The following is a 15,213-nucleotide window of genomic DNA, read 5'->3' as shown; positions in this document are numbered from 1 at the left end:
AGAGTCATCAAAGGTAATCTCTAAATCACTTTCGTTCATCATAGTCGTTTTCTAAGTCATCAAAGTTGTTCTCTAAGACATCGAAGTCATTCTCACAGTCATCAAAGGTAATTTCTAAGTCACTTTCCTTCATCAAAGTTATTCTCTATGTCATAAAAGTTATTCCCAAAACATTAAAAATTAATCTCAGTCATCAAAAAAGTTAATCTCAGTCATCAAAAAGTTAATCTCAGTCATCAAATGTTATTCTCTAAGTAACCTTTCGTTCATCAGAGAAGCTTTCTAAGACATCTTCGTTTATCAAAGTTGTTCTCTAAGACATCAATATTGTTCTCTAAGACATCAAAGATGTTCTCTAAATCATAAAAGTTATTCCCAAAGCTATCAAAGTTTTTCTTCGTTTATCAAAGTTATTCTCAGAGTCATCAAAGGTGATCTCTAACTCACCTTCGTTCATCAAAAAGTTGTTCTCTAAGACACCTTCGTTCATCAAAAAGTTGTTCTCTAAGACACCTTCGTTCATCAAGAAACTCTCCTTCTTCCAACAAGTTATTCTTTAAGACATCTTCAGTCATAAAATTTCTCTCCAAAATGTAACTAGTTCAGCTTTTTCATATCAAACCTGCACTTCTGTAAAAATATATTTTCATAGTCACTTTACCTTAAAACTGTTCTCTGAACTACACTGCATAAACGTACATAACCAATCCTCCCCACCCAATGTTACTTACCTTTTTTTTTTTTTGAGATATATATAAGAGTTGTTACATTCTTGTACAGCCACTAGTACGCGTAGCGTTTCGGGCAGGTCCCTGGAATACGATCCCCGCCGCGAAGAATCGTTTTTTCATCCAAGTACACATTTTACTGTTGCGTTAAGCAGAGGCTACAGTTACGAATTTGCGCCCAGTAAATCCTCCCCGGCCAGGATACGAACCCATGACATACCTAACATAACTTGCTTAACCTAACCTAACTTAACCTAACCTAATCTTACCTAACCCAACTTAACCTAACCTATCTTACCTAACCTAATTTACCTAACCTAACTTAACCTAACCTAACCTAACCTAACTTACTTATCTTAACCTATCTTAACCTAACCTACCTTACCTAACTTAACCTAACTTATCCTGATTAACCTAACCTAACTTACATAACCTAACTTACCTAACCTAGCTTACCCAACCTAACTTAACTTAGCCTAAAATAACCTAATCTTACCTAACTTAACCTAACATAACCTAACTTAACTTAGCCTAAAATAACCTAATCTTACCTAACTTAACCTAACATAACCTAACTTACCTAACCTAACCTAACTTAACCTAACCCAACCTAACCTAACTTAACCTAACCTAACTTACCTAACCTAACAACCTAACCTAACTTACCTAACCTAACAACCTAACCTATCTTACCTAACCTAACTTGCATAACCTAACCTAACCTAACTTATTCTAACTTAACTTACCTAACCTAACCTAACTTACCTATCCTAACTTGCATAACCTAACCTAACCCAACCTAACTTATCCTAACCTAACTTACCTAACCTAACCTAACTTACCTAACCGAACATACCTATCCTAACTTACCTAACCTAACTTAATTGTAAATTACCTAACTTAGCCTTACTTACCCAAACTTACATAAATATTCCTACTTGTCTTTTGTGTGTTTCGTCAATCAATGTCTCATATTCATTTTTTTGTTTCAATGGTTATATTCTCAAATGGTCATTTATGCATTTCTAGTGCTATTTGTTTAAGATTGGGTGTTTAATAAGCATATCAAAGGATTATTGTTATATATGGGCATTTGCTCGTTTCAACAGTTAATTTCTCAAATGGTGATTTTTGCATTTCAAGGGTTATTTGTTAAAGTTCATCAACTTGCTCATAAGTTGTATTTATTATGTTTGTTATAATTGTTCTTATTCTTCCACCCTTTAACCTAGCCTCTTGTGATCTTAGTTTGTTTATTATGTTTGTAATAATTGTCTTACTCTTTCCCCCCTTAACCTAGCCTCTTGTGATCTTAGTTTGTTTATTATGTTTGTAATAATTGTCTTACCCTTTCCCCCCTTAACCTAGCCTCTTGTGATCTTAGTTTGTTTATTATGTTTGTAATAATTGTCTTACCCTTTCCCCCCCTTAACCTAGCCTCTTGTGATCTTAGTTTGTTTATTATGTTTGTAATAATTGTCTTACCCTTTCCCCCCCTTAACCTAGCCTCTTGTGATCTTAGTTTGTTTATTATGTTTGTAATAATTGTCTTACCCTTTCCCCCCTTAACCTAGCCTCTTGTGATCTTAGTTTGTTTATTATGTTTGTAATAATTGTCTTACCCTTTCCCCCCCTTAACCTAGCCTCTTGTGATCTTAGTTTGTTTATTATGTTTGTAATAATTGTCTTACTCTTTCCCCCCTTAACCTAGCCTCTTGTGATCTTAGTTTGTTTATTATGTTTGTAATAATTGTCTTACTCTTTCCCCCCTTAACCTAGCCTCTTGTGATCTTAGTTTGTTTATTATTTTGGTTATCATATGTTCTTATTCCCCAACCCTTTAATCTAACCTTCCACATGTAGTTTATTGGGTTTTGACGTATTTGTTGAATATATTATCCTTTTCCTAACCTTTCAGATGTAGTTTTGTTTCTCCTTTTTGTATATTTTACCCAAACCCACCATCCCACTTAACCTTCCTTCCTTCTTTTACTTTGTTTCTCCTACTCCTTCAATCCCCCTTTTTTCTTTGTCCCCCTCCTTCTATCCCCCTTTCTCTCAATCTCCCTCCTTCTATCCCCCCTTTTCTCTCTATCGTCCTCCTTCTCTTTCCTTTCACTCACTCTCTCTCATTCTCTTATTTTTCTTTTTTCTCAAATTCAAGTCGTAGTTCTCCCATGCTCTCACTCTCTCTCATTCTCTCTCTTCTTTGCTCTCATGCTCTTCCTCCCCCTCTCTCTTACTCCTTGCTCCTCTTTTCATGCTCTCACTCCCTTGCTCTCTTGTTTTCTCAATTTCCAGTCTTAGTAGATCTGTCTCTTTACTACTGTACTTATATTATTACTAAGATAAAGAATGAACTTATATGTGAAAACAAAGTGAAAGAAGGAAAGAAGGTTAAGTGGGATGGTGGGTTTGGGTAAAATATACAAAAAGGAGAAACAAAACTACATCTGAAAGGTTAGGAAAAGGATAATATATTCAACAAATACGTCAAAACCCAATAAACTACATGTGGAAGGTTAGGTTAAAGGGTTGGGGAATAAGAACATATGATAACCAAAATAATGAATACACTAAGATCACAAGAGGCTAGGTTAAAGGGGGAAAGAGTAAGACAATTATTACAAACATAATAAACAAACTAAGATCACAAGAGGCTAGGTTAAGGGGGGAAAGAGTAAGACAATTATTACAAACATAATAAACAAACTAAGATCACAAGAGGCTAGGTTAAAGGGTGGAAGAATAAGAACAATTATAACAAACATAATAAATACAACTTATGAGCAAGTTGATGAACTTTAACAAATAACCCTTGAAATGCAAAAATCACCATTTGAGAAATTAACTGTTGAAACGAGCAAATGCCCATATATAACAATAATCCTTTGATATGCTTATTAAACACCCAATCTTAAACAAATAGCACTAGAAATGCATAAATGACCATTTGAGAAATTAACCCTTGAAACGAGTAAATGTCTATATATAACAATAATCCTTTGATATGCTTATTAAACACCCAATCTTAAACAAATAGCACTAGAAATGCATAAATGACCATTTGAGAAATTAACCCTTGAAACAAACAAATGAATATGAGACATTGATTGACGAAACACACAAAAGACAAGTAGGAAAATTTATGTAAGTTTGGGTAAGTAAGGCTAAGTTAGGAAATTTACAATTAAGTTAGGTTAGGTAAGTTAGGATAGGTATGTTAGGTTAGGTAAGTTAGGTTAGGTTAGGTAAGTTAGGTTAGGTTAGGTAAGTTAGGTTAGGATAAGTTAGGTTAGGTTAGGTTAGGTTATGCAAGTTAGGTTAGGTTATGCAAGTTAGGATAGGTAAGTTAGGTTAGGTTAGGTAAGTTAGGTTAGGTTAGGTAAGTTAGGTTAGGATAAGTTAGGTTAGGTTAGGTTATGCAAGTTAGGTTAGGTAAGATAGGTTAGGATGTTAGGTTAGGTAAGTTAGGTTAGGTTGTTAGGTTAGGTAAGTTAGGTTGGGTTAGGTTAGGTTAAGTTAGGTTAGGTTAGGTAAGTTAGGTTAAGTTAGGTAAGATTAGGTTATTTTAGGCTAAGTTAAGTTAGGTTGGGTAAGCTAGGTTAGGTAAAGTTAGGTTATGTAAGTTAGGTTAGGTTAATCAGGATAAGTTAGGTAAGGTAGGTTAGGTTAAGATAGGTAAATTAGGTTAGGTTAGGTTAGGTTAAGTTAGCTTAGGTAAATTAGGTTAGGTAAGATAGGTTAGGTTAAGTTGGGTTAGGTAAGATAGGTTAGGTTAAGTTAGGTTAGGTTAAGTTAGGTTAGGTTAAGCAAGTTATGTTAGGTATGTCATGGGTTCGTATCCTGGCCGGGGAGGATTTACTGGGCGCAAATCCGTAACTGTAGCCTCTGTTTAACGCAACAGTAAAATGTGTACTTGGATGAAAAAACGATTCTTCGTGGCAGGGGATCGTATTCCAGGGACCTGCCCGAAACGCTACGCGTACTAGTGGCTGTACAAGAATGTAACAACTCTTGTATATATCTCAAAAAAAAAAAAGGTAAGTAACATTGGGTGGGGAGGATTGGTTATGTACGTTTATGCAGTGTAGTTCAGAGAACAGTTTTAAGGTAAAGTGACTAAGAAAATATATTTTTACAGAAGTGCAGGTTTGATATGAAAAAGCTGAACTAGTTACATTTTGGAGAGAAATTTTATGACTGAAGATGTCTTAAAGAATAACTTGTTGGAAGGAGAGTTTCTTGATGAACGAAGGTGTCTTAGAGAACAACTTTTTGATGAACGAAGGTGAGTTAGAGATCACCTTTGATGACTCTGAGAATAACTTTAATAAACGAAGAAAAACTTTAATAGCTTTGGGAATAACTTTTATGATTTAGAGAACATCTTAATGTACACAGTCACACTCTGGGTACACAGTCACACTGGGGGTACACAGTCACACTGGGGGTACATAGCCACACTCTGGGTACACAGTCACACTGGGGGTACACAGTCACACTGGGGGGTACACAGTCACACTGGGGGTACACAGTCACACTGGGGGTACACAGTCGCACTGGGGGGTACACAGTCACACTCTGGGTACATAGTCACACTCTGGGTACACAGTCACACTCTGGGTACACAGTCACACTCTGGGTACACAATCACACTGGGGGTACACAGTCACACTGGGGGGTACACAGTCACACTAGGGGGTACACAGTCACACTCTGGGTACACAGTCACACTCTGGGTACACAGTCACACTCTGGGTACACAGTCACACTGGGGGTACACAGTCACACTAGGGGTACACAGTCACACTGGTTGTACACAATCACACTGGGGGAACACAGTCACACTGGGGTACTCAGTCACACTGGGGTACACATTCACACTGGGGGGTACACACAGTTACACTGGGGGTACACAGTCACACTGGGGTACACAGTCACACTGGGGTACACATTCACACTGGGGGGTACACACAGTTACACTGGGGGTACACAGTCACACTGGGGTACACAGTCACACTGGGGGTACACAGTCACACTGGGGGGTACACAGTCACACTGGGGGTACACAGTCACACTGGGGGGTACACACAGTCACACTGGGGGAACACAGTCACACTGGGGTACACAGTCACACTGGGGGTACACAGTAACACTCTGGGTACACACAGTCACACGGGGGGTACACTGTCACACTGGGGTACACAGTAACACTGGGGGTACACAGTCACACTGAGGTACACAATCACACTGTGGGTACACACAGTCACACTGGGGGAACACAATCACACCGGGGGTACACAGTTACACTAGTGGTACACAGTCACACTGGGGGTACGCACAGTCACACTGGGGGTACACAGTCACACTCTGGGTACACACAGTAACACTGGGGGTACACAGTCACACTGGGGGTACACAGTCACACTGGGGGTACACAGTCACACTGGGGGTACACAGTCACACTGGGGGTACACAGTCACACTGGGGGTACACAGTCACACTGGGGGTACACAGTCACACAAGGGGTACACAGTCACACTGGGGGAACACAGTCACACTGGGGGTACACAGTCACACTGGGGGTACACAGTCACACTAGGGGTACACTGTCACACTAGGGGTACACAGTCACACTGGGGGAACACAGTCACACTGGGGGTACACAGTCACACTGGGGGTACACAGTCACACTAGGGGTACACAGTCACACTAGGGGTACACAGTCACACTGGGGGAACACAGTCACACTGGGGGTACACAGTCACACTGGGGGTACACAGTCACACTGGGGGTACACAGTCACACTGGGGGTACACAGTCACACTGGGGGTACACAGTCACACTGGGGGTACACAGTCACACTGGGGGTACACAGTCACACTGGGGGTACACAGTCACACAGGGGGTACACAGTCACACTGGGGGAACACAGTCACACTGGGGGTACACAGTCACACTGGGGGAACACAGTCACACTAGGGGTACACAGTCACACTGGGGGAACACAGTCACACTGGGGGTACACAGTCACACTGGGGGTACACAGTCACAAGGGGGTACACAGTCACACTGGGGGTACACAGTCACACTGGGGGTACACAGTCAAACTGAAGGGAACACAGTCACACTTACACAGGGGGGTACACACAGGGGTACACACAGGGGTACACAGGGGGGTGGGGGCCTCGTAGCCTGGTGGATAGCGCGCAGGACACGTAATTCTGTGGCGCGGGTTCGATTCCCGCACGAGGCAGAAACAAATGGGCAAAGTTTCTTTCACCCTAAGTGCCCCTGTTACCTAGCAGTAAATAGGTACCTGGGAGTTAGTCAGCTGTTACGGGCTGCTTCCTGGTGTGTGTGTGTGTGTGTGTGTGGTGTGGGGAAAAAAAAAAGTAGTTAGTAAACAGTTGATTGACAGTTGAGAGGCGGGCTGAAAGAGTAAAGCTCAACCCCCGCAAAAACACAACTAGTAAACACAGGTGCACACACAGGTGTACACACAGGCGTGCACACAGGGTGTACACACAGGTGTACACACAGGGTGTACACACAGGTGTACACACAGGGGGTACACACAGGGGTACACAAAGGGGGTACACACAGGGGGTACCCACATGGGTACGCACAGAGGGGTACACACACAGGTGTACGCACAGAGGGGTACACACACAGGGGTACACACAGGGGGTACACACAGGGGTACACACAGCTGTACACACAGGTATACACACAGGGGGTACACACAGGGGGTACCCACATGCGTACACACAGGTGTACACACAGGTTTACACACAGGGGGTACACACAGGTGTACACACAGGGTGTACACACAGGTGTACACACAGTGGGTACACACAGGGTTACACACAGGGGTACACACAAGGGGTACACACAGGTGTACACACAGGGGGTACATACAGGGGTACACACGGGTACACACAGGGGTACACACACAGGGGACACACAGGGGTACACACAGGGGGGTACACACAGGGGTACACACAGGGGGTACACACAGGTGTACACACAGGGGTACACACAGGGGGTACACAGAGGTGTACACACAGGGGGTACACACAGGGGTACACAAGGGGTACACACATGGGTACACACATGGGTACACACAGGGGGTACACACACAGGGGTACACACAGGGGTACACACAGGGGGTACACACAGAGGTACACACAGGGGTACACACAGGGGGTACACACAGAGGTACATACAGGGGTACACACAGGGGAACACACAGGGGTACACACAGGGGTACACACAGGGGTACACACAAGGGTACACATAGGGGTACACACAGGGGTACACACAGGGGGGTACACACAAGAGCACACACAGGGGGTACACATAGGGGTACACACAGGGGGTACACACAGGGGTACACACAGGGGGTACACACAGGGGGTTATCTTGAGATGATTTAGGGGCTTTAGTGTACCCGCGGCCCGGTCCTCGACCAGGCCTCCACCCCCAGGAAGCAGCCCGTGACAGCTGACTAACTCCCAGGAACCTTTTTACTGCTAGGTAACCGGGGCATTCAGGGTGAAAGAAACTTTGCCCATTTGTTTCTGCCTCGTGCGGGAATCGAACCCGCGCCACAGAATTACGAGTCCTGCGCGCTATCCACCAGGCTACGAGGCCCCCGAAGGGTACACACAGGGGGTACACAAAGGTGTGCACACAGGAGATACACACAGGGGTATACAGAGGGGATACACATAGGGGTACACCCAGGGATACACACAGGGGGTACACACAGGAGGTGCACACAAGGGTACACACAGAGGGTACACACAGGGGTACAAACAGGGGGTACACACAGGGGTACACACAGAAAGTACACACAGGGGTACACACAGGGGTACACACTGAGGGTACAGACAGGGGTGCACACAGGGGTACACACAGGGGAACACACATAGAGTACACACAGGGGGTACACACAGGGGTACACACAGGGGAACACACTTGGGTACACACAGGGGGTACACACAGGGGGTACACACAGGGATACACACAGGGGGTACACACAGGGGGTACACACAGTGATACACACAGAGGGTACACAAAGGGGGTACACACAGGGGTACACACAGGGGTACACACTTGGGTACACACAGGGGGTACACACAGGGGTACACTCAGAGGGTACAGACAAGGGTACACACAGGGGTACACACAGGGGAACACACATAGGGTACACACAGGGGGTACACACAGAGGTACACACATGGGTACACACTTGGGTACACACAGGGGGTACACACAGGGGGTACACACAGGGATATACGCAGGCGGTTCATATAGAGGTACATACAGCGGGTACACACAGGGGTACACACATGGGGTACACACAGAGGGTACACACAGGGGTACACACAATGGGTACACACAGAGGGTACACACAGGGGTATACACAGGGGGTACACACAGTGGTACACACAGATGGTACACACAGGGGTATACACAGGGGGTACACACAGGGGAATACACAGGGGGTACACACAGGGGTACACACAGGGGTACACACAGGGGGTACACACAGAGGGTACACACAGGGGTACACACAATGGGTACACACAGGGGGTACACACAGGGGTACACACAAGAGGTAGACACAGGGGTATACACAGGAGGTACACACAGGGGGTATACACAGGGGGTACACACAGGGGGTTCACACAGGGGGTACACGCAGAGGGTACACACAGGGGTATACACAGGGGGTACACACAGGGGTACACACAGAGGGTACACACAGGGGTACACACAGGGGTACACCCAGGGGCACACACAAGAGGTAGACACAGGGGTACACACAGGGGGTACACACAGGGGTATACACAGGGGGTACACACAGGGTTATACACAGTGGTACACACAGGGGATACACACAGAGGGTACACACAGGGGTATACACAGGGGGTACACACAGGGGTACACACAGAGGGTACACACAGGGGTACACACAGGGGTACACCCAGGGTTACACACAAGAGGTAGACACAGGGGGTACACACAGGGGGTACACACAGGGGTACACACAGGGGGTACACACAGGGGGTACACACAGGGGGGTACACACAGGGGGTACACACAGGGGGTACACCCAGGGGTACACACAGGGGTACGTAAAGGGGGGTACACACAAGTGTACACATAAGGGGTACACACAGAGGGTACACACAGGGGTACACCCAGGGGTACACCCAGGGTTACACACAAGAGGTAGACACAGGGGTATACACAGGGGGTACACACCGGGGGTACACACAGGGGTACACACAGGGGTACACACAGGGGGTACACACAGGGGGTACACACAGGGGGTACACACAGGGGGTACACACAGGGGTACACACAGGGGTACGTAAAGGGGGGTACACACAAGTGTACACATAAGGGGTACACACAGAGGGTACACACAGGGGTACACACAGGGGGGTACACACAGGTGTACATACAGGGGGTACACAGAACGGTACACACAGGGGGTACACACATGGGTACACACATGGGTACACACAGGTGGGTACGCACAGGTGAACACACAGGGGGTACACACAGGGGGAACACACAAGGGTATACACAGTGGTACACATAGGGGGTACACACAGGGGGTACACACAAGGGGTACACACAGGAGTACACACAGGGATACACACAGGGGGTACACACTGGGGTACACACAGATGGGTACAAATAGGGGTACAGACAGAGGGTACACACAAGGGGTACACACAGGGGTACTCACAGAGGCACATACAGGGGTACACACAGGTGTACACACAGGTGTACACACCTGTGTGTACACCTAAATCCTTCCCCTCCCCTTACCCCAAATATCCCCTGCATTTTCAGCCCCTGGTCTTCTTCCTTCCCCAAGCAGGCTTGAGAAAGACCAAAGCCCTCTATCCCCCACTCCACCTCCCCCCAAACCCCTGCCAACTGCACCGCAGGAGGGCGTGCCCTTTCCCCAAACAATCCCTGCCCCCTCACCCCCAGGACTTCTTCCTGCCCCAAGTAGGCCTGAGGAAGACCTAAGCACTCCATCTCCCACTCCACCTCCCCCTGAACCCCTGGCAACTACCTCACAGGAGGATGAGCCTACCCAAGTAGCAATGACCATGGAACAACTTCCTACACCTGTGGGCAGTGAGGGTGAAATTGGATATAAGAAAGTGAGCTTCAAGGTAATGTACTCAAACATTGATGGGATTACCAATAAAGCAAGTGAACTGGCAGAAAGGGCCCAAGACGGAAACCCTGATGTAATAGGACTAACGGAAACAAAATTGTCAGGAGTCATAACAGATGCTGTGTTTCCAAAGGACTACTATATAGTAAGGAAAGAGAGGGAAGGGAGAGGAGGTGGAGGAGTGGCCCTGCTGATAAGGAAGGACTGGAGTTTTGATGAGATGGAAATTCCGGGCTGTGACGGGTTCAGAGATTACATAACAGGAACTATAACAATGGGTGGACCTAAGATAATAGTGACAGTCATTTACAACCCTCCGCTAAATGACAGAAGACCTAGACAGGAGTTTGATATGAACAACATGGCAATCATTAATATAATAGAGAGAGCAGCTTCAGTTGCCTGCAGGAATGGCTCAAGATTCTTAATCATGAGCGATTTCAATCATGGAAAGATAGACTGGGAGAATGGGGACCCACATGGAGGTGCAGATACGTGGAGACCTAAACTCTTGGAAGTGGCAACAAGGAATTTTCTGAGCCAGTATGTCAAGGAGCCCACAAGAGTGAGAGGCAATGATGAACCAGCTAGACTCGACTTGATATTCACCCTGAATGACTCAGAAATAAGGGAAGTCAAAGTTGAAGCCCCCATAGGAATGGGTGATCACAGTGTACTGACTTTTGAGTACTTGGTGGAGGTAGGGATAAACTATCCAAGGATGGGATCGGAAGGAAAAAAGACTGAATTACCGAAGAGGAAAATATGACGAGATGAGGAACTTCCTCAGGGGAATACCATGGGAAACAGAACTTAGAGACAAGAATGTGCAGGTCATGATGGATTTTGTCACCCAGAAGTGCCAGGAAGCTGCAGACAGGTTTATCCCCGTCCAAAAGGAGAAAAACGAAAAAAACAGAAAAACCCATGGTTCAACCAGGAATGCAAGGTAGCGAAACAACTGAGTAAAAGAACATGGAGAAACTACAGAAATAACAGAACACCAGAGAGCAGGAAGAGATACCAGAGGGCCAGAAATAAGTACCTCAGAGTGAGGAAGGAAGCAGAGAGACAGTTTGAAAATGACATCGCGAGTAAAGCCAAGACCCAACCAAAGCTGCTCCACAGCCACATCAGGAGGAAAACAGCAGTGAAAGCACAAGTGATGAAGCTGCGAAAAGGGGAAAGCAGATACACAGAGAATGATAAGGAAGTGTGTGAAGAACTCAGCAAGAGATCCCAGGAGGTTTTCACAATAGAACAAGGAGAAGCCCCTGCACTAAGTGAGGAAGTGGCAAACCAAGCAACCTTGGAGGAATTTGACCTCACCAGTGATGAGGTCCAAAGGTGTCTGCTGGAGCTGGATGTGATAATGGCTGTTGGGCCTGACAGAATCTCACCATGGATACTAAAGGAAGGTGCAGAAGCACTAAGTGTGCCACTCTCTATGGTGTATATCAGGTCACTGGAAATAGGAGACTTACCAGAAAGTTGGAAGACAGCTAAAGTGGCCCCAATATACAAGAAGGGTGGCAGGCAAGAGGCAATGAACTACAGAATAGTTTCCTTAACTTGTATACCATGCAAGGTGATGGAGAAGATCGTGAGGAAAAGGTTCGTAGAGCATCTGGAGGGAAATAACTTTGTAACACACCACCAACATGGGTTCAGGGATGGTAAATCGTGCCTCACTGGTTTAATAGAATTGTATGACCAGGCAACAAAAATTAGGCAGGAAAGAGATGGGTGGGCCGACTACATTTTCCTGGACTGTCAAAAAGCCTTTGACACAGTACCCCGTAAAAGGCTGTTAAAAAAGTTGGAGCAACAGGCAGGAGTAAAAAGGAAGATGCTCCAATGGATAAAGGAGTACTTAAGCAACAGGAAACAGCGAGTAACGGTGAGGGGGGAGACATCAGAGTGGCGAGATGTCACCAGCGGAGTCCCACAGAGCTCAGTACTTGGACCCATCCTGTTTCTAATATATGTAAACGATCTTCCAGAGGGTATAGACTCATTCCTCTCAATGTTTGCTGATGATGCAAAAATTATGAGAAGAATCAAGACGGATGAAGATAGACAGAGACTATAGGATGACCTGGATAAACTGGAGGAATGGTCTAGAAAATGGCTGCAAAAGATCAACTCAGGAAAGTGTAAGGTGATGAAATTAGGCGAACGCAGCAGGAGGTTGAACACAAGGTATCATCTGGGAGATGAAATCCTGTAAGAGTCAAATAGAGAAAAAGATTTGGGGGTTGATATCACACCGAACCTGTCCCCAGAGGCCCACATCTAAAAATATCATTAGCTGCCAACATAAGAACTACCTATAGAACTTTGTGTAAGGAATCTTCCAGAACCCTGTATACCACTTATGTAAGACCAATCCTGGAGTATGCAGCTCCAGCCTGGAGTTAAACACAAGACAAAGCTAGAGAAGATTCAGCGGTATGCCACCAGGCACGTCCAGGAACTGAAAGGAATGAGCTACGAGGAAAGGCTAAAGGAGCTGAACCTCACATCCCTGGAAAACAGAAGAGTAAGGGGAGACATGATAACCACCTACAAAATTCTCAGGGGAATTGACAGGGTGGACAAAGACAAATCTTCAGCACGGGTGGAACACGAACAAGGGGACACAGGTGGAAACTTAGTACCCAGATAAGCCACAGAGACGTTAGAAAGAATGTTTTCAGTGTCAAAATAGTTAATAAATGGAATGCTTTAGGCAGTGATATGGTGGAGGCTGACTCCATACACAGTTTCACATGTAGATATGATAGCGCCCAGTAGGCTCAGGAATCTGTACACCAGTTGATTGAGAGTTGAAAGGCGGGACCAAAGAGCCAAAGCTCAACCCCCGCAAGCACAATTAGGTAAGTACAATTAGGTAAGTACAGGTGAACACACAGGGGGTACACACAGGGGAGTATACACAGGGGTACACACAGGGGGTACACACAGGGGTACACATAGGGGGTACACACAGGGGGTACACACAGGGGGTACATATAAGGGTACACACAGGAATACACACAGCGGGTACACACAGGGGTATACATGGGGGGGTACACACAGGGGGTACACACAAGGGTACACACAGGGGATACACACAGGGGTATACACGGGGGGGTACACACAGGGGGTACACACAGGGGGTACACACAGGGGCACACACAGGGGTACTCACAGGGGTACACACAGGGGGTACACACAGGGGGTACACACAGGGGTACACACAAGGGTACACCCAGGGGGTACAAACAGGGGGTACACACAAGGGCACACACAGGGGTACTCACAGGGGTACACACAAGGGTACACGCAGGGGGTACACACAGAGGCACACACAGGGGGTACACACAGGGGTATACACGGGGGGTACACACAGGGGGGTACACACACGGGGGTACACACAGGAGGTACACACAGGGGTACACACGGGGTACACACAGGGGTACACACAGGGGGTACACACAGGGGTACACACAGGGGGTACACACAGGGGTACACACAGGGGGTACACACAGGGGTATACACGGGGGGATACACACAGGGGGTACACACAGGGGGGTACACACAGAGGCACACACAGGGGGTATACACAGGGGTATACACGGGGGGTACACACAGGGGGTACACACAGGGGGGGTACACACAGGAGGTACACACAGGGGTACACACGGGGTACACACAGGGGTACACACAGGGGGTACACACAGGGGTACACACAGGGGGTACACACAGGGGTATAAACGGGGGGTACACACAGGGGGTACACACAGGGGGTACACACAGGGGTACACACAGGAGGTACACACAGGGGCACACACAGGGGTACACACAGGGGTACACACAGGGGGGTACACACAGGGATACACACATGGGTACACACAGGGGGTACACACATGGGTACACACAGAGGTACACACAGAGGGTACACACAGGGGTACACACAGGGGTACAGACAGGGGTATACACGGGGGGTACACACAGGGGCACACACAGGGGGTACACACAGGTGTACACACAGGGGTACACACTGGAGCACACACAGGGGTACACACAGGGGTACACACAGGGGCACACAGGGGCACACACAGGGGTACACACAGGGGTACACACAGGGGGTACACACAGGGGTACACACAGAGGGTACACACAGGGGTACACACAGGGGTATTCACGGGGGGTACACACAGGGGATACACACAGGTGTACACACAGGGGTACACACAGGGGCACACACAGGGGTACACACAGGGC

The sequence above is a fragment of the Procambarus clarkii genome, chromosome 31 (genome assembly GCF_040958095.1).
Source record: "Procambarus clarkii isolate CNS0578487 chromosome 31, FALCON_Pclarkii_2.0, whole genome shotgun sequence".
NCBI classification, from domain to species: Eukaryota; Metazoa; Arthropoda; class Malacostraca; order Decapoda; family Cambaridae; genus Procambarus; species Procambarus clarkii.
The sequence above is the reverse complement of the archived record's forward strand: the minus strand, read 5'-3'. Positions refer to the sequence as shown.